We start from the raw sequence: 22,132 nt of genomic DNA on the forward strand, positions 1-22,132 counted from the left end.
TACTCCCCTCTAATGATTTAATTTTTTTACCTTGAGTTAAACAAAAAAAAATCTAATTTTATCTTACACAAATAATTAGCCATGTTATCCATTGCTCATTTCCCTAAAAATCTCCTAACTCATTATGTATTATGTCTAAATCTCTAAACTTTGCTCCAGGCTTTTTCTTCTTCAGTCGCCTGATAAATCTAGAATCTATTCTGGTTAAACTTTCATGATATTCTCACATTTTAATACTTGCAATATTAATGGTCCCTACATCCTTATACTTTGCTGTGTTTTATTTTTTTAATTCTTTTCTGACTCGATAATCTAAGATATTTTGCATATTATATTGGAAGTAATATAAGAAGAATAACATTAAAACTGAATTAATGATTATCATTCCATTTGTTGATAAATTCTAAAACCCTTGACATTCTCAGAATATCCATTCACTTACAAGCTTATCACACAGTTAACTTTCTAATGTCCTTACCACAGGAAGAATCTATAAATGCTTTAAGAAAGGACTTGTATACATTTAAGAATTAAATACAACACCTGAAACTGGGCAAAGAGACTTGTTGTTGGTATTGTTCTCATATCAGTCAAGGGCAGAGCAGATGACAGTTCTTGTTAATCCTAGCTTGACGTATAGCATGATTGCCAGAGCTGTCTTATGCCTAGGACATCCAAAAACCTAATCAAATTCAGGCAGCACAGCACAGGAAGAGTAAGACAGAGGGAGACCTGTGGACTGCCATGCCACCCAGAGATCTACCCTCTAGCTCAAGGCACAGATGGACCATAGACACCCATGCTGCCGTGCCACACTGCTTGGAGGACGTTACTCAGAGGCCCGCTAGCCGTGGCCAGCATGCAGCAAGAGCCACCACAGTGTGTATGTGGTGGTAGATGGGACAGAAAGAAAATTGGAGCAGCTTGAGCATTACAAAGACTGACTGAACTGGAGACCGGAGAGTGAAAAGGAATCGCTTGTTGAGTGGCCAGCCACGCCACCTGGGGTGGTGGTGAGGTCACAACCCAAGCTGCAGCTGAGAGTCATGTCAGAGTCTGTGGCTATATAGACGCAGGTGTCAGTGTAGACACCCGTGGCTCATATTACCACTAGAGAACATGGGGATGTTCTTCGTCAGGGCACCCCCCAACCCCAGGAACCACATGGATGTCCAGGGGCAATGCGTAACTGTCCTCACCTCTCACCAGATGTGGTACTCCGGAGAGCTAGTTCCATATCTGACGTACTCTGGAGAGCAGGTCCTGGGCCTTCTTTGGGTAGCGCAGTGGATATAGCTGTGGTAGCAGAGGTATAGGTGAGCCTGCCCCGAGTGCATGAGTGTGGGAGAGCTAGCCCTGCCACTTGTCTATCATAGGTTGGCACGGGAGAAGAGGTAATGCCCAGCCCCTATATTCACCACTGGCAATCAGGAAAGTGGTCCACAGGGTCGTGAACTCAAGAGAGCAGCTATCCCTTCCCCTTAAGAGCTTCAACGGTCAGGAGAGCGGGCCCTGTACCATGTCTGAACAGCACAGCAAGGCTGGACCTGATGGCAGTTGCAGGTGAGCCAGCCCCAAGGGCAAGAGCCCTTGAGAGCTGGCCTTGGCACTCATGAGGTGACTCTGGCTCCTTGGATGGCAGCATTGGGTAGCCTAGCCAGGGCAGTGCTGAAGAGCTCCCCTAGTGGTAACCCGTAAGGTAGAGCCTGAGGGCTGTTCCTGCTCAACTACCATTCAGGCCCAGATTCTAGACTCCGAGTTAGCCCACCCCAAAATCTGTATCATCTGCAAATGGTTGAGATGCATGAAAGGGCCAGTCCTGCTATTCCAAAGCTGCAGGCTCTCCACCGCAGAGAGTGACAACAGGACAACCAAGAGGAGCCCCAATGATATTGTTGGTGTCACAGAAGCCAGGGATAGCAAACTAGGCCAAAGACTCATTGCAATGAACATTTACAAGTGAAGATCTGTGGGACACACTGTGACATACTACAGCTTCCACAATGAGATGTTTTCTATGCTTTGTTTTCATTGTTGTTATCATCGTCGTTGGTGCTGATTGTGGTGGTGGTCGTCGTGGTAGGGGTAGTGGTGGTGTGTGTGCGGGAATGCGTGCGTGCGTATGTGCGTGCGTGCGTATGTGCGTGCGTGCGTGAGTGCGTGCGTATGTGCATGCGTGAGTGCGTGCGTGGGTGCGTGCATGGGTGTGTGTGTGTGTGTGTGTGTGTGTGTGTGTGTGTGTGTGTGCTATTTGGGGGGAGAGGTTTTAAGGGAGATGGGTGGACATGAGGAGAAAGAGAAATAAGCAGGACTGGGATGCACGATCTGAAACCCACAAAGAATCAATTTAAACTTTAAAAAAAGAATTAAATACGTTTTACTGAATAGAAGTTGAAGGTTAGAGGTAGAAGATTTACCTAGTATATATGAGACCACAGTCAGGAAAAAAATACCAAAGTTCAAAAGGAAGAACTTCTGTGGAAGCATAAAAATACCATATAAAAAAATCTAGCCATTTGTTTCCTAACATGTGTCTTAAATTTCTGTCAGGAATTGGAGTTTTAATAGTATATTAATTTTGGTATGATATTTAATAACAAGAATTTCTGTGATTAATAATTCAGGGGTATATTATCAATTGAAAACTCTGAACATGATGGGTGCGTATCCACATGTACAGTACTAGAGAGAATAAAGCAAGAAGAATAGGAACCGGAGACTCCGATGTGTTAGCTTTAAGACCAGCATAGGATACATAGAGCATAGAGCACCTTGTCTCACAAATATGCTATGTACGCCATGTACTTCAGACACAGTCTGGAGGCTCCTGAGCTGCTCCTGACTTCAATTCCTTCTGCCTGAACACTGCTTTTCACGGTATCAGAAGACGCCGTGCGAGCTTCCAAAGCAATGAAGAGCCTAACTTAGCTGTGAAACTCATGATCCACAATGATCAGCACGACAAGGTAACTTCACTATTGAACCAGCATAATCTCTTACTACAACCAAATATCTGGCCCAATACCCACAGTTTAGTGTCATCCTAACTCTTCATCAAGAAAACTTCTCTTTCCCAAAGAACAGTGACCTTTACAGAAAACCACAACCAATGAACATGCAGAAACGTGGAGCCCAGTGCCGATGGGTACCAAAAACTACTACGTCTAAGGCTCAGAAAACATTGCAGAAGGGGGTGGAGGGCAGAAAGACTGTGAGAGCCAGAGGATTGGGAAATTTACTGAGGCTCTGTCTCATAAGAATGGCAGAAGCTAAATCCATAAAATCTCACCAAAATGGCTGCCTAAACATGAGCTGAACAAGGACTACAGTGGCAGAAATGCAGAAGTGGGTGAGGGAACCGTGATCAGTTCTCAGTACTACACAAAGGACGACAGGCAACTGAGGAATGCTGGGAATGGGAGAATTAGTCTTCGGCGGGGAAAAGTACACTAACTAGTAACTAGTACAAATGATCAGCCCTGAAAACAAACATATGTTATGTTTGCAGACTAAGCAGGCTGTATTTTAGGAAATTTATGTATATACTTAAACATATATGAATGTAATAACCATAAATGACAAAGAGGTCATAGATTTGAAAGAGAAAAGGGAGAGGTATATGGGAAGTTTTGGAGGAAAGAAATAGAAGGGGGAAGTAGTGTAATTATATTATAATCGCAAAATAAAAGAAAAAGTACATAAAAATAAAAAAATTTAAAGGTCATATAAAATACCACATTTGAACATATTTGAGGACAGCAGGATTTTGAGCTCCTCTGATTTCTTACTTAGGGTTTAGTATTATTAGTACAAGAAGTTCAATAAGAAAGCTATTCCTCAACAACCTTCCAGCTTTATTCTAAGCACAGGCTTAGATGAAATTTAGCCTAAATGCCTATTAAAAGAATAATGGGAAGACAGAAGGATCATTTTAAAAGGTGCAGGTGGAGATTCAGAGTCATCTGTTTTAAAATTTATGAACAGCAGCAGTAATTTAACTTATGATGGGAACAATTTTATTCCCATTTCCACGAATGCTAATGTTCACATTTCAGTTATTACAATTAATCTGGCGCAATTATAGTATGTGAGCTTGTGTTCAACTGTACTGATTGATAATACCAACAAGCATTAAGTATAATTTTGTGATCTGTGACACTATACAGCTATTTGACATCTAACAGGGAAGGGTTGATAGGGTGCCCTTTTGACCCCCAAATGTAAATCCTAATAGGAACCCACAGTAAATGACAGTCTAAACATAATGTCATTCACTTATTAGAGAAATATGTATTGAGTCCATACATAGACCCATGCTTAGTGTAGTGACACTAATGTCTAATGGGGATTTCAACACAAAGAAACATTAGTGTTTTGCTGACCTTTTCTTGTGCAAAATTCTATGCACAAGACTATGTTAAAATATCTCATCATCATTATATAAAAAATGGTAAAGTACACTTACCAATGTTAATGACTAGACATCAAACAAAAGGTAAGTGCTGTAGCTTGTATAACATCTTTTTTCTTCTCAAGCACAGCACATAGTTCTTCCCACTATAATTATACTTGTAGTTACGGGTGGATTCGAGAAGCATAAATCATGCTTGTTCCTGCTGTCAGAGGCTTAACAAATAAATGAAATACTAAATATTTAAATGGCGTTTCATCCTAAAATATGTGGAAACCCACACAAGGAACATCTTTGTGAAGGTGGGGAGAAGCACAATTCAGTAATAAATGTAGTTTAAATAACTTCAGGTCCACTGTAATGGCATCAACTTACTATGGGCTAAAACCCATGAAATGGAAAGCCAAGAATAAATCTGTCTTTTTTTCTAGTGTTTCTCCCTTCTGATACTTGTCACAGTGATGAAATAGCTAAATAATATGTTCTTTATCATATCCTCGCTTATATAATTCATCAAAATCATATCTTCTTCATTTGGTATGTTTATGACTTATACCAGGAATTTGCATCTCTCTCCTTGTCCACCCTAATATATAATCTATTCCATTAATACCTAACATCTAGGCTATGGAAACAGCAACTGATCACTTTCCTGCTCTTCCTACCCACTGAGATCAAATATATACTGTAAGCAAATCAGCTCTCTCTCTCTCTCTCTCTCTCTCTCTCTCTCTCTCTCTCTCCCTCTGTCTCTCTCTCTCACCTTCTCTCTTTCTCTTTCTCACCTTCTCTCTCTCTTTCTATCACCTTCTCTCTCTTTCTTTCTCTCAACTTCTCTCTCTTTCTCTCTCTCTCACCTTCTCTCTCTCACCTTCTCTCTTTCACCTTCTCTCCCTCTCTCCCTTTCTCCCTCTCTCACTCACTCTCTCTTGCTCTCGCTCTCTTGCTCTCTTTCTCTGTCTCTGTCAGACACACACACACACACACACACTCACACACACACACACACACACACACACTTCATTTCTTATTTATCCTAAACTTTAACACTTCTGAAAGTGAGATTCATTCATTGATTCCCAGTCTCTCACATTCCAGTGGTTTTTAGAACAACATAAAATTTTTTTTAAAAAATCCCCTGTTTTGTATGTTTTGTATCCTTATCATCGATATAAAACAGCTGAATGTGTGGTCACCAATGTTTTCAGGGTTGGTGTGTTAATCCACATGACCAAGCTACCATATGTATCCTGAGCCAGCACAACATACCATGTTTGCCATGTACTTTACTTCATGTTACTTTTTTATTTTCAAGTTTGGGCAAACCGACTGCACAGGATATGCATTTAATTGGTTTAGGGTGGAATTAGGGCTGTTCCCAAAGGGTAGGGAAAAAAAGGGTTTCTTTGGAAGGGAACTTTATTTGAAATCTCACTCCCAACAGTTACTAACTGGATACAAGAGTTATTATTCTGCTTCTCTTGGTCTGATTTGTCACACAGCAAACAAAGAATAATAAATACACACTTTCCAAGAGTATTAAGTGAGCAAAAGGAGAACTAAATCCCAAAAGAAGAATGTAGAGTAGAAATTAAAAACATTTTAATCCCTTTGTTCTTAAAGAGCCCAAACAACATTCTACATGAGGACTTATAGTCATATTTTTTCTCTTTAAAGCAATCTTTTATATATTGACTTTATTAACAAATAATACGTTCCAAAAGGTAATGGTTGATTTATCATAACCATACCTCAAAATAACGTCTTCTGTTTATAGCTCTGAGATTTCTTCTTATTAATTTGATAAGAACAGTAGTGTGGTGTTCCTCTCTAAGATACACACATACTGTGAAGCTGTTCTCATTTCATTTTTTGACTCCACTGGGAGCTGGTACTGCCACATTACCATGAGATTTCCCCGTGATTATTCTGAGGTAGATTGAGTTGCAACCTTACATGCTTCAGCAACTTTCCCCCTTAACTTCAATAATAGCATTTTCATGGCTCACCTTGGTTCTAAGGATGGAAAGTCATACTAATGGTACAGGAAGATAATACTATATGTTAAGACACGATAAAGTTCTTAAGGGAAGATTTTAAAAGCCCACTTTGAAGTGGTGGTCTCATTTGGCATGAAAGGTAACATGGTACAGGAACAGTTGGTAGATCGCCCCAGAGGCCATGGGAATTTGACTTCGGGGCTTCCTGAACTCTTCACTTTGTGGCTTTCTTCAAGGGTCTAATGATGTGTGAGCAATTACACCTTAATGATCCATAGAAAAAAATGACAGTCAACTAGAATGTCAAAGCACAGATTACTCAAGAGGGCTAATTGTTCAAAAATGATGAGATCAAGGCACAATATGGGTCCTCTTAGGAAACCAGGGAGCATTAATCAACAGAGAAATCAGAATCTACAAACCCCTTCGCATCTTAGCAGAAAGTGAAACTGGCTTGGTAAGTATCCAATTTTCTACTCAGAATTCATCTGTTTTGCAAAAATTCAATTTTGAACGCCAAACTGTGTATCAATTTGGGGAAAATACTGAACGAAGGTTTTTTATGCTGTATTTCCATGTGTCATTGCATTATTAGTATCATGATGACAGTTTCGAGTACTAAAAATGTTCAGAGAAAACAGAGAGGAAGCACGTGTGCTGTGAAAGCACAGGTGAAGGGCTATGTGCAGAAAAGAAGACATACCAAGCTGGGAGGCGTGGGTACACACAAGGCAATGGGAAAATAGAATGAATAAGATGTATACGTTAATGATGTACGTGTACAAAATTGTCATAATGAAGCCCTCTTACTTATTTATCTATGCTAGTGTGTGTGTTATGTATACATGTGTATGTATATGAATGTTTGTCTCTGTGTGTAAGCATCCATGCATGTTCATATGTGTGTGAATGCACATAGAAGCTGATGCAGGAAATCTTCCTCAAATATTTTCCACCTTACTCTTTGAGGCAATGTCTCTCCATTGAACCAGAGCTCACCAACAGGACTGACCCAGATTACAAATTTTCCCTAGGAATATTTTTGCCTCAGCATTCTCTACATAAGTGGGCCACCCTAACCATTCAGCTTTTAATGGATCCTGGAGATTCAAACCCAGGTCCCCATTGTCAACTGCCCATGTTTCATTTTTCCGATGATCAATTTTATAGGATTAAATGACAATTTTATATTTGAAATCAATATATCCATACTTAGCCTCACTTTTCTTTCCCCACTCACAGGCCCTGACTCTCCATCTCCCATTAAACAACTCTGCAACTTTGAGGACCAAACTCTGAACACTCATTCCTTAGTCCTTCAAGACAAGCAGCATCCATTGACTTGCACATTAAGGACAATAAGTTATAGTAAGTGTTCTGGAAAGTTCAGGGAATGATCTACGGTACCTGTGCTTTGGGTTTTGAATGAGTTGATGACATTATTAAGCATGTAACAAGCAAATATACAGCAGAAGCTGTCTGGGGAGGATGCGTCGTCAGATGGAGTTCTGGGCTGAGCTTTCTCTCAACGAATGATCTTCAAGCTTCCTATTCTCACAGAGATCAACTTTATGCCAGGAGGATAGACAAAAGGGAATTCTATTGATAATGGTTCATATTCTCACTGCTGTCTAGAACATGGCGCTTTTATAATCATTGCTATTCTTCCGTGGCCCAAGGAGAGAGCTAGCCGGAGCCAGTACAGAGCAATCTGAACGAGACTAAGAAGGGGCATTTCATGTCAGAAGGCAACCTGATTGCACGCAATAATTTACCAATACACAACTGAGTTACACGTGATGATTTACTAATACACAACCTGGTTGCACGTAATGATTTACCAATACACATTACATTAAGAAAAGTCATCTTCAGCTATTATTCAAAACGTGAAAAATATAAAGTGTTCAGCAATCCTTTATGCTGACCTCATATGAACGGTAACAAATAAATTTCTGGGGAAAGTCTGAAATTTTTACAGCAGTAAAAATTAAAAACTTTTTACAGCAGTAAAAATTAAAAAATTTTTACATCATACAAATTGAAAAAAACATTTCAGAGGGAAGTTCTCATGGGACATAAGAATTCTGGTGAAAAACAAAAAACAAAATAAAACAACAACAACAACAACAGCAACAACACACACACACACACACACACACACACACACACACACACACACACACACAATGAAGCACAGAGAGTTAACCAATCACCCAATGGGTAGACCAAGAAAGCACTTGGCCAAGTTCAAACTCCAACATGTGGTTTGTATTGAAGTCCAGCACTTAATGGCTTTCATACAAACAGGAAAAACTGAACAGCATTCTTATTCTTTGCCCTCAGAATTTAAATGTCAAGGGTGAAATGTAATACAGTGAATATTAAAATTATGTTCACATAAAAAAGAAATCCTTTGCTTTCCAGAGTTGTGAATGTGATACAAGACTCTAGCCAGAAACCACAAAAACAGGCAAGCATGCTCAGATGTTATTGAATTTAACCGTGCCAGTGACAGAAACAAACCTCACGTAATTTAAGATTGTGGTTCAGACATTATGCATTATTGATTAAAGAGGAGCATGTGGACTTACCGTGTCAAGCTCTCAAGTGAAAGGGTTGAACATGTGTTAAGAAGCTAAGGATAAGAACGAAACCATCTGATGTTTGCTTGAACATACATGGAAAGTAAGTAGAGTTGGTGGATGGGCAGGTGAGAAGACAGAGAAACAGGTATGGAATGATACAAACAGAAAGAACCCCAAGACCGGCAGCATCTGGCAAGAAGGAAGTTTTTGGGGTCCATCACACAACTTAATTTTCTACTAAGATTAAGAAATGGAAATTTCTGATTTTCTTTTAATAACCTCAAAATGTGGTGAGGCAACACATATGGATAAAAAGCCTTGCTTTCCTCCAAATGATAAGAGAATTGTTTTAATCCTTAAAAATGTCTCGGTGTCACTCTTAGAAGCCATAACATTTTCAATATCCTTGTCTTCTGGTAATTTCCAATAATGATAGATTTCCATCAAGATTTATACCTCTCAATCATTCAAAAAGACTGAATGAATTGACCTCTACATAGATTTTTTTCCCAAGTTTTTCTCTTAAAGCATATAAGGAAAAGCCAGTCATTTGGGATATGTTTTAAGTACTGAAGTGTAACCATCTCTTAACCTAGATTAGGAAAGAAACATTTTGGGAAATTAAAAACAAGGCAAAAATACGGAACTGTGAGACTTGCTTAGCAAATGATGAGCAGTCATTTATGTCTAGAGCACAATATTGAGAACCGTGAGAAGGATCCCAGTTAGAAGTGATGGTCAGATGGTTGGATTTGATTCATATGTAACAAAAAGGTATTAAATGTTTTAAACTAAAAGTCATGGCTAGACTTGGGGTATAGAAAAGTGAATATTGTAGCAATCAAGACTGTCAAGGAAAATTCAGTAAGGAGATAGAATTTCTCAACTCTAACCCTCTCAGCATCTCATTCCATGTATTTCTAGTTACTTCACATTTCTGTCTTCATGGAAACTGTTTTTGCGTGTGTGTGTGTGTGTGTGTGTGTGTGTGTGTGTGTGTGTGTGTGTGTGCGCGCGCGCGCGCGCGCGTGCGCACGTGCGTGCATATGCATGTGTGTATGCCAGTTAAACTGGACACAGCCATCACCGTGAATGCAGTCTCTTGAGAAGCTTGTTTTCAAAAGCAAATGTTGCAGAACACCACTTCAGACATAGAAACTACTTCAGGAGCTTACTAGCTAGAAATTCTAAGCACTCCTAACAAAGTATTACACATAAAGTGCTACCCCTGTCAGTGAACTTTTAGCAAGTGTTCTGCTGATCGTTTCTTAAGGGCAACATCTGTCCTGCCTGTGGCTTGATGTTTCATTGAAATTTTATGAAATGTACAACTTGATATCTGATTTGCACTCTCTCAGAGATTAGTAGTTTAAAGAGATCTGCCTGAGGGGTTGCCACCTAAGAATTAACAACTGCATTATACCAACGAGCTGGCATTTATCATCTTATCATGGGAGTAAAACAATGCCATCTGCTATGGCTTGGGAATCCATGCCTAGAGAGCCTCACATGTGAATTATTGCATGCTACCCTTATGAGACAGGCAAGCTTATGCCCCTTCATGATTGAGTAGCATCTACGTTGACCTTGGCAGACATGCAATGTTGAAAATTAATATCATCCCTCCTATAAGAAACAGATGACATCCCTTTTACAATGCTTACTGTCTTACTCATGCATTCCTCTGTCAGTCAACACTCTACATATGTTGAACTGTAGAAGCCAATGAGAATAAAAATGAAGCTGGGAAAACAGAAACACAGATGACTTAGTTTCTCAAAGGAAATGAATGTATCCTAGCATAATAAAGACATCACTTGCTACCAGTTCGAAGCCTAGAAAGTCACAAGACCCTTTCAGTGCTAGAAAACAAGATCTGGCTGTGTGATTGCCAGGAATATCTTAATACGTGAATGAACCTCTACCATGAAAGAAAGTTAGAAGCAAAGAAGCTGTGGCCCAAGGATAACTCTACTTCAAAAGCACCTCGTTAACTGTAATGAAACACAAGGCAAAAGTAGAATGCAAATCTGTAAGGAGAGAGAACTGCAGAGAAGCAGCCTGGAACAAACCATTCACCACAAGTTTGGGAACATACCATTGACCTAGACACATCATCTAGGCCTCTGTGTATTCAATCAGGGAAGAGTGTCGGCCAACAAAGGAAGACTTCTTTGGCCAACAGAAAGATGCTATGTCCAGGTTTTTGGAGCTAGACCAAAGGAACTTGTGGCATGACTCAATCCCGTATCACTTTAGAACCCAGAGTCTCCACTACCCCAATGTTGTTCTGCTGTGAGAAAGCTTTTGTGGATAACAAAGTATTAGACTAGAAAGAAAACTATCCAGGGCCCCTCATTGTTCCAGCCCCTTCCACTTGAGTCATCTCAGTAGAAACGTATTTGGGAAAAGTTTGTTTCTCAGCAGTAGATAAACTATGAGATGAGCCTGAGGGTACTCACTAAGGAAAGGCCTTGAGAGATCAAGCAAAGGATTTCTACAGCTAACCACATGAATGTGAGAGCAGTGCCTTAGAATGCTATCCTTAAGAAATTCACTTCGAAGCTTGAAGGGGCTCGAGATCCCATATGAACAATGTCAACCAACCAGAGCTTCCAGGGACTAAGCCACTACCCAAAGACCATACATGGACCGACCCCTGGACTCTGACCTCATAGGTAGCAATGAATGGCCTAGTAAGAGCACCAGTGGAAGGGGAAGCCGTTGGTCCTGCCAAGACTGAACACCTAGTGAACGGGATTGGGAGGGTGGTAATGTGGGAGGGTGGGAAAGGGAAGCCCGTATAGAAGAGGAGGGGGAGGGATTAGGGGGATGTTGGCCCGGAAACCGGGAAGGGGAATAACAATCGAAATGTAAATAAGAAATACTCAAGTTAATAAAGATGGGAAAAAAGAAATTCACTTCGAGCTGTGAAAAGAACAACAGAAACGATGACTACTTTGTCAACAGAACATGCCCATTCCCCGAATTACTGCTCAGTCAATAGAAAATAAAAGCAGCCTCCAAAGATGTCACTCTGCATGGCTTGACAACTGTGATCAGGAGAGATCAGAAACATGTTTATTGAATCTCAAAAAAATAAAAGTCACATCTCTCATCTGAGTGGTAGCTCATCTAGTGGATTAGAAATGTATACAGTCATCTCTATTAGAACACTGAAATTATTATTAGTGTATCAATTAATTATTAGCACATGGGAAAACTCTTAAGACTATTACTTTTGCCCTGTCTGACTGTAAAGGGGTTGCAGGATCAAATAACTGGGATATGATAACACTTTAAAAATTATAAATAATTATGCAACAAATAAAATTGTGATAAAGACCTAATCTTGTTACTATATGCTCAAATGTATTGACACAAAAGAAAATGCAATCTATTTCTTGGGCGTATGGTTCTTCACACACACACACACACAATACGAGATATATATATATATATATATATATATATATATATATATATATATACATATATATATATATATATGTGTGTGTAGGTTACTACATTCTCTTAGTCACATTTTTTTACATGGTACAGCTGATTTTAAGCTATGGTCTATTTGAAACTCCCAATGCCTTTGTTCTTTTTATAGACTGTTGAACAAAAGTTTCACTTTAAGCCTTGGAAATATTTTTCCCTATAGTATGGCCAAGTACAGGTATTTCAGTGGCTCACAATATCACCATGACAACTGATCCAACCCAAGGCTAGCTTCCGTTTAACAGGTTCCAAATTACTTCTATGGATTGAGTGCTCCAGGGCTTACTGGCCTCGTGAATTAAACAGAGAGCCAGTCAGAGCGTTGAGTAAACTAATTTCCACTAAATGTCTGCACTCATCAACTTACATTGTGAGATCTGGATATCTGGGTTCAGCCAAATGCAATGAATGTCTGACCAGGAAGGAACTGAGGTCTGTGCAAGTAATGAGTGTTAGAAATAGAACAGAAGGCTCAGCGTCCTGACACAGGATGTACATTTGTTATTTTTCTATTTTCCCCTTCTCTTAGATTTAGTTTCTCTTGGGCTTCTGGCTGTGCTGTTTCATGTGTAACTCTTTTAAGGCTTTTCTCTGTTTCTTATGCACCAACAAGAACCCAGACACATTTTTAAGTCTTGTCTCTATGCCATCAATCCCACTGGGTATGCAGAAGTATTGAAGGGGAGAGAGGGAGAAAAAGGAAGATGGGTAAGTGAAGGGGAGAAATCTTGGCGACAGATATAGCACCCATATTTAAAGCTGGCTTGTTACACCTGCCTCTACCCACAGCATTGAGGGTAAGAGACATGGTAATCAAGACAACTCATGGGCCATACAGCCAAGCAGAAGTAGAAGGCTTCTCCTTTAGCGAGAGACCTTGTCTCAAGGCAATAGCGTGAGGAATAATAGGAAAAGACACTTGCCATTCTGCTCTGCCTCCTCCCACACACAAATGCATGTAACACACATGCACACACATGTATACACACACACAAACACAAACACACACACACACTACAACAAAGGGCAACTTCTAATTACTTTTTCAGATGGATTAATAAAACTGTGTTGTCTGCTGAGTGACTGAAGTTTGTTTTTCCTGGGTGAGCTTCAGTGGGTAAGTCTGAAGTGAAGGGCTGAGGAAAGATAAATAGCTGTGCTAAATAAGGAGGAAAGTGAAAGCCACTTTGATAGGTAATAAGGCATGAAAGAAAACAATTGTATTCCATTGAGATCCCATGGGGCTGAGTCCTCTTCAGTTCCCCTTAGTGGTCAGAAAATCCACCAGTCTCACAGGGGGATACATGTGAATGGATTTCTTGAGAAATTTATCAGAGAGCAGAGCTTTTTGTTGGGGCTGATGTGGAGCAAGATAGAAAATATATGTGTCAAACACAGAATAAGATTACATACACTAATAATGAAACATCCGGGGTTATATTCTGTGGTTCTCCAATGGCACAGAAGATATAGATAAAGTTATAAAGATATATTATATGAATGAAATTAGGTAGATATGTGAGTGTGCTTATTATTAAAAGAAGCATCTTACGTGTCTATGAAGGGTTAAAATTCGCAGTGTGATTTCTGTAAGGTGGGGAGCCAGGGAAATGAGTAGTGTGGCTTTCAAATTACAGTCATTAGAACCACGAAAGTGACAGCTCAAGTAATCAAAAGTTGAAGCCAAAGACCAAGGATCTGTACTTCTGATGTCCTAAGGGGGAAAGTGGTGTCCAAATTCCTGAGATAAACAGAGAAAGAGAAAGACAGTGAGACTTGGCATTTGCTTCCCCACCTTGGCAGACTGCTGAATTTCCTTACTTGGTCCATGGTTCAGTGACAATCTTTCTTAGTAATACCCTCACAGACAAACTCAGAAATGATGCTTGACCAGATACTTGGAATCCCTCCCAAAAGATGAGAATTACCCAGCCCAGAGCAAAAGGGCAGATGCTTTCAAAAGTTATTATAGATTCAAGCAAATTTTTAACACTTCTCCAGGTCATGAAGCTTATAATTAGATCTGATTTTAACTAGATCTGTTGGAGATGTGGAGTTCCCCATATCACATAAGGATTCCCTGTGAAAATGCTAGAGAATTTTCAGCCATTCATTGCTTTATTCTTCCTGAAATTTAGTCTTCATGTTTTCAAGCTGAATTTAATATTCATATAATAGAATTTAATAATTTTTATTTAAATATATTTAAATAAATTACATCTTTATTAAAATATAATGATTTAGGTTAAAGGAGGAACCAGAAATGAATGTAGAAATACTCTATGTATTCTACACTCTTTAATTCTTTACATATGTGTTTATGTGTGTAGATGACATATAAACATGTATGTTATATATGTGTGAGCACACATGTACTAAAGTGTTCTTGTGGAGGTCAGAAAATTACTCCACATGTCAATTATCACCTTCAATTTGTTTGAGACAGGGTCTCCCTTTAGTTATCCAGGGATTCTTCTGTCTCTGCCTTGATATTTCCATAGCATCACAGGGATTAGCAACATGCAATACTGTGCTCTATCTGGGGTCTGCAGATTCATAGTCAGGCCTTTAATTTTGAAGAGCACATAATTTGCCCACTAAGCCAACTTTTTGCCCATATTCTTTGCTTGATCTGAGCCACAATTACTTCATACATGTCCAGGAAGAAGGCAGTTCTAGTATAATGAGATAGATTTCCAGACTGTGGCATATTTTCTTACACAGTCAGAAAAGGCTGTGCATATATATATATATATATATATATATATACACATATATATATATATGTTGAGTCTGACATTGTTTAGGTATGAGTTTGATAAAAACCTTTGAGATTTCTGTGATCATGAACAAAGGCATAATATTACCATCCCCAGTAAATAAATATCCGTTCATACATGATTAAACAAACAATATTAATCACACTGACAAAAATATGCGTGCTGTCTTGGGTAACAAGTAACATGCTCTACTGCATTTGAATGTGAGGTAAGAGTTTTATAAAATACTAGAAATTCAACTGTTTAGCTATCTTGACAATAAAGAGTTGATTTAGAATTTACAACACCACAGAGCCTAACATTCCACATTCCTTAAGTACAAAATTTTAATAATTACTAACATTAGGCTAATAATTAATATTAATTAAGCACTAACACTTTCTACCTCTCAAGGAGATTGAGACTTCTTACTGAAGCTCCCTCTGGTACTGAGTGCAAAGTCCATCTTCAAATCCAAGCCTACAGTGTCCTACTGTGCATGTACATAGTCTTTCTTTGACATTCTAGAGCTAATAAGTGTATCTCTAATACTTCTGAATGTGAGAACAAACAAGGGGAGTACAATATCTTTTTTTAATGAAATGTATTTATTTTCATTCCTAAAGTTGCCCCCCTTTCTGATCCTCCCACCCCAAGTTCTTCACTCCAACCTCATTTCCCCCACCTCTGACAGGGTGCTCCCCCACCTGCCTACTCACCCCCACTTCACCCCCCCCACCAGCATCCCTCTTCCTTGGGGCACCAAGTTTCTACAGGATTAAGCACAACCTCTCCCACTGAGGCTAGAAAAGGCAGTGCTCACTACATATGTACCCTGGGACCATGGGCCAACCCATGTGTGCTCCTTGGTTGGTGGCTTGGTTTCTGGGAGCTCTGAGGGGTTCTGGTTAGTTGGCACTGTTGTTCTTCCTATGGGGCTGCAATCCTCTTCAGCTACTTCAGTACCTCCCCTAATACTTCCACAGGGGTCCGGAACCTCAATCTAATGGTTGGTTGTAAATATCTGTATCTGTCTCAGTCAGCTGCTCGTAGAGTCTCTCAGAGGACAGCCATGCCAGCATCCTGTCTACAAGCACAATATGGCATCAGTAATAGTGTCAGGACTTGACGTGCTCTCATGGGATCGATCCCAACTTGTGTCTGTCACTACATGGCCTTTCTTTCCATCCCTACTGCATTTTTGTCCCTGCATTTCCTTTAGACAGGAATGAATCTGAGTAAGGAAGCCTCCACACATTGCTGTTTTGAAAACCTGTAAAGGGAATAGAATTCTGGTGAAAACAAATGGAATCTTCTCTGGCTTTGAGTGAGAGCTGAGCCTTCTAATCTACCCCGAATTTAAATTTTAATCCTACAGGGAGATTATAGGATTAAATTAAGTTAGTCCTTTGTCTCTTCTGAGTATAGATGTCAGTCAGGTCCAAAAGCTCCATCTGTAATCTCTGGCCTGGAGACAATGACTTGGGTATCGTCTTCTGATTCTGCTTTTATTGAGTTTTCTCACAGAAACCATTGTACAAAGCTCCAAAACTCTTGTCTCTGTGGTGCCTCCATGCCCTGTCCTTCAGCCTCCTTCCTCTGTGGCTATTATTGTACTTCTAGTCTATGACCGTGACCAGGAGTGACTATAGAGCCCTAATTGATACAGGCATATCAGGCATTTCATGGGGTTTGAACTTAACTCTTTCCCTTTCTGAAAAACAAAGAGTATCTTACCACGTTGCTTCAAGTTTCAGGAAAAACCGTTGTTAGCAATGCTCTCCCTCCCACCCCTTATGAGGATATCAGTTTCCTTGTTAGCAAATTCAGGCACTAGGATCTCTCACCTGGCTTAGCTCCCTTATGTAGTTTGGCCTGCGGACAGGGGCTCAACCAGGTGAACTATGGAAAACTTATTGCTGAAAGATCTTACCTAGAGTCTCAGTCTCTCTTCTCAGCTATTTTTGTCTTCAGGGTGAAGACGCTGACTTTGTTTGCTGTGTTTTGCTGCTCTAGTATGTAGATGGACTTGTAAGCTAACCATCAGTTGACAAGAGCTATGCAAACACTGACTCGAATTCTTCATTATGAATGGAGTGTCTACCACATGTTATTATTTCTACTGCAGCTAAGCTTACGAGTCTGAATCTCGCACCACATTGAACTGAGCTTTTTCTTCCTTTCTTTCTTTCTTTCTCTCTTTCTTTCTTTCTTTCTCTCTTTTGGTATCAAAAAATAAATACAAGCAGTCTGGTTCCAAAGTTTGCATGCCTTTCACAATATCACACACACACACACACACACACACACACACACACACACACACAAACTCCACATACACATGCAGACACACAAAAGAATCAATTACCAAAATTACTTGCAACATAATGATATACAAAAATTTGTACAATTGAAGCGATTTATTAGACTTATTTTACATACTTTCAGCATGAAAGGCAATCCTGAGACACTGAAATGGAATAACACTCCCATTCCCTAAATAAAACAAAGTGGCACAAAGTGTTTTTACCTTTGAACAAGCAGTTGTTGGTCTATGGAAGCCCCTAGACAGAAGACACATATCTTTATGGATGATTATTTTCCTGCTATAACTAAAATTGAAAAGCTAGTAAATGGCTGGAGTTGTAATATAGTCACTCACAAGGTGAAGCTCAAGGCCAGATTGGGATAAAGGAAGTGTTCAAGCCTTGCATGCACAAAGTGGTGAGATCCACTCTCAAAAACGAATTGTTAAAATGGGGCTATGGGGGCTGTAATTTAGCAGCAGAGTGCACACCTTGCATGCCCAAGTCACTCGGTTCGATCTCCAGCACCACATTCAGAAATGTTGTTAAATAATTCACACCTCTATTCTTCATCAACCCATTAAATGTAATAGAGGAAACACCCCCAACTTATACATGTTCAAGAATCAGGAAATAAATATGTCCAGTATGTGTAATTTAAAGGCATACATGAACTAGGGGGAAAAATCAGAAAAAGAAAACTGAAAATGAACAAAGGTGGATTTAGAAAAGAAAATCAGGAAACGGAAAATAGAAACTTCTCCAGGTGCACATGAAATCTCAAAATTGATGATTCCAACAGAAGAAAATAATTCAAACTCACTTGACATTTGAAAACTAAGATTTCTTTCCTCTCTCTCTCTCTCTCTCTCTCTCTCTCTCTCTCTCTCTCTCTCTCTCTCTCTCTCTCTCTCTCTTCACAAATTCATTTTGGTCCATAAGGGCATCTTATGGTACAGGCACCATAAGATGGTCTAACACAACCCTTTCCACCAGCGACTGCTGCAGTGAATGCAGAGGGCAGCACTTTGCCACAGAGCTGTGGACAGCCATAGATGTTTGCTGAAAAGAGCTCGCTATAATTAATGTCACGGCACTGAATGTCAAAGGAATTAATAATGATTAGCCTCTGATTATAAAGAGCTGCCGATCACGGTGATTATGTTAACATTCAAAAAACAACTCGCTTTATTAAAGCGTTTGTTTTTTGAATTGTCAACAGGAATCTGAAAATCAATGAGTCGCATTTTTCAGGATCAAGGATTTCACACAGGTCACTGGTTTTCTCGCTGAAGCCGTGTGGCATAATGATATTCTGCAGGCAGATGATCAATTTGGAAAGGAAAGAAAAGTGAAACTCCCCAAATAATATTTTCTCCTTGCTATCCTCTTCAGTTGTGTCTGTAAATGCCTAAATAGGTTGGAAACACTCCGTTTGAAATTTAGTGCGAGTGTTTGTATTCATGATCAAACCTGGAAGTAAAGGTCACGAAACGCAGTTTTACAACTAAAGATAGCGCAGTGATCCAGTGCCTAGCACACAGGAGGCCCTGGGTTCGATCCCCAGGACTGGAAAGTAAACAAAGCTCATGGATGAACAGTTTTTACTCAAATTCCATACCTTGTGCCCAAATCTACAAAACAATTAGCCAGGAAATCTAAAGCCACAAAAGCCCCGAGTATAATAACCCCCTCCTTACCAGAACGAGAGTTTTTCACAGGTTGAAATTTCTGGCCAGGATCCCTTGTAATAAAGTCACATGTCTGGGGATTAGAAACCATCATTGATACTACGGATGTGGAAATCTGAATTTACAAAGGAAACCTGATTCCAAGAGAGGAATGGCATTCTCAAAACGAAGGGTTGGTTAATGCTAGTCAATGTTTCTTACCCAACACAAAGCAAACTCTTTGGGGTTTTAGCAAGATGATTAAGCTTGGGCATTCAGTGAAAAAGAAAAAGGAGCACCTTTTGGTTTCCATATACGTGTGCAGTCTGCTTACTACCACGTGGCAGGTTGCGTTTTGCGATACAGGAAGAAATGTGCATTGGCTTTTCCTATAGGATGAATGCCTGAAGTCTTTGCCAAGTGCCTAAGTAGAATTAACATAAATAAAGCCATGAAGCTATAGTATACTACAATTTGTGATAGAGAAAACATGAAAACAATCAAAAGATGCTTCAGTTGAACTAGACACGACAAGCACTTTTAATAAAATAGCAATTATAACAATCGTGCTGTGAAAACAAGGGCTCCTTAATGCCTTTCTTTTCCCTTTGTTGATTCCCCCCCCTCAGGAGAGTCTGTTTTTATTTCTATGCTCCTAACATCTATGAACATCTATTCTAACACAAGTAGGAAACTCAGACAAAGTAATAGTAAATTTGTTTGTGTGCACGGCTCTTTCTTGTCTGGTATTGTTCTGACTTCTGAAGGGTTGGGGATAACGAAATGAAACCCCGTGACTCAAATCCCTCCCTCTTCTCTTCCTTAAAGTCTAATTTCTGTGTACCCTTACAATGATTGTGGAAACAGTTTGGCACTGTAGACCTTCTGGAAATGTTTGCCGGTCTCTTGGGATCCTCAGATGTGCTTTCAAAACCAGTGGGGTGGGCCAAAGAAACGAAGAGGTAATAACTAATGTTTCTGTGTCATTTTCCCCAGCCCTGTCCTTTCACATTCATTATCTTGGATAATTCTCATAATAATTCAAACAAGGAGTAGAACAGACTGGGAAATTAAGGTTTGGCTTAAACAGCTTGCTCAAGGATGCATGTTAGTATCAGAAACAGATCTTAGATTAAGGTTTCTGACTTCAAATCTTTTATCCAACATATGATGCTAATATTTGACTTCCACTGGGGTTGTGAAAAGTTTCTAAGAGATTTAATAAGTCTTCTTTTAAAAAGAAATGCTTTCAGTTTAATTTATTTTAATATTTGGTCTACAACTTAGTCCTTCCATCTTCTAATCAGTAGTCGAACTGTTTCTGGTGTAAACGTTGGCAGCCTTTTCACATTCAAGTTCAGCTTTCCTGTCTGCTTTTCATGTTCCTATGTGCTTATCTGTATGTGTTTGTATGAGTTTAAATGTCTTCTTTCTGATGTTTTGTATCCTAAGACATTCACAGTGGAGTTTGCAAACCCTGGTATCAGCCTTTTGTTCAAGGACCTCTAACTTCTTTGATTTGAGAAAGATGTTTAGAATACAGAATCTCAGGTCTATGTCAGCATATCTCCATGGATGGGTCACTTTTTACAGATATTATCAGCAACTAGACTAGAAAATATAGACATTTACAACAATCTGTGATATACGTACATGATAAGTACACCCTGCCATCAATCTTCTATCATTTATCTGCCTATCATCTGTGAGTGTATATCATCAATATTTTATAGTCTGTGTATAAATAAGAGTTTTTAAGACATCCTCCCAGTGATCTAGTACAAAAGGGACTCCCCTACCTTTTACTCTGGCCTATTTATAAATTATTTCTCTGACAGAATAAAATTACAATTGTGTTTTCAGCCACAGCATTATATATTTAAAATTTATAAGTAGATTTGCTTTTAATCTTGGGAACTGAAGAGCATTTACCCATGAAAGCAATTGTATGGTTGCTTCTGTGTGTGACAGAGTTTGTGTGGTAAATGGCACCCACACTCACACACACAAACACACACACACACACACACACACACACACACACACACACACACACACACACATCTACCTCCTCACCCCAGAGAGACAACTGCCAAAAGACCAAAGTAATTACTACACCAAATTGCAATTGCTAACAAGAATGTTAGTTGGGTGAGGGGTTATGTTCAGGAGCAAGCATAGCTGAAAAGAAGCTGCATCACAGAACAGCCATCCCCCCACAGGTGACAATTTGATTGAGCTGCAACCCTAGCTCTCTATACAACTAGCAGACAGCTCCACAGGTCCTAGAAACTCAATTTTCAGTTTCTCTGCTGGACAGAGTCTCCACCTCCAGTAATTGTTTACTGCTTCTATAGACCTGGAGAGGAGCCCTCCAGAATGATGCAAGCTTCAACTCTCTTAGACGTGTGAAGTTAGCTTACCTCCTGAGTCGCATGAGCTTTTCACTTCCTCTCGAAGAGGATGTTTCAATCCAGAGGAAACTGCTACATACCCTGCCTAGACCTGGTATCCTATTTAGTACTCACTTTCCCACTCAATATTCACATATCTTGATGCTACCAAACCTCATTAAATTCTGCTTCAACCAATGTTAAGATTACTACAATGTGTAGTAATATCTTGGCAAAATTTCTGACTTTACAAAGTTCCTTGCACATAAAATAACTCACCTCGCCTTTAACCAAAGTACAATAGTTGGGGCTGGATAAATGATGCAGTAATTAAGAGTTCATACTACTCTGGCAGGGGACCCTGCTTGTGTTATCAGCTCACTAAGTGCCTGGAGTACAGTTCCAAAGGATCAATACCCTCAGCTAATCATAGCAGATACTCTACTTCCCCACACAGACACACCTGTATACACATAATTAAATTAAAAAAAAATGCCATCT

General features: G+C 39.6%; 1 non-coding gene across 1 annotated transcript; it reads left to right on the plus strand.

Moving 5' to 3' along the window:
* The first annotated feature begins 538 nt into the window (after positions 1–538).
* LOC120095439 (small nucleolar RNA SNORA48) lies at positions 539–678 on the plus strand. Its single transcript, XR_005490911.1, has one exon. It is a non-coding gene; the product is annotated as a small nucleolar RNA SNORA48 (small nucleolar RNA).
* The last annotated feature ends 21,454 nt before the right edge of the window (positions 679–22,132 follow it).

Source organism: Rattus norvegicus, chromosome 10 (assembly GCF_036323735.1).
Source record: "Rattus norvegicus strain BN/NHsdMcwi chromosome 10, GRCr8, whole genome shotgun sequence".
Classification (NCBI taxonomy): domain Eukaryota; kingdom Metazoa; phylum Chordata; class Mammalia; order Rodentia; family Muridae; genus Rattus; species Rattus norvegicus.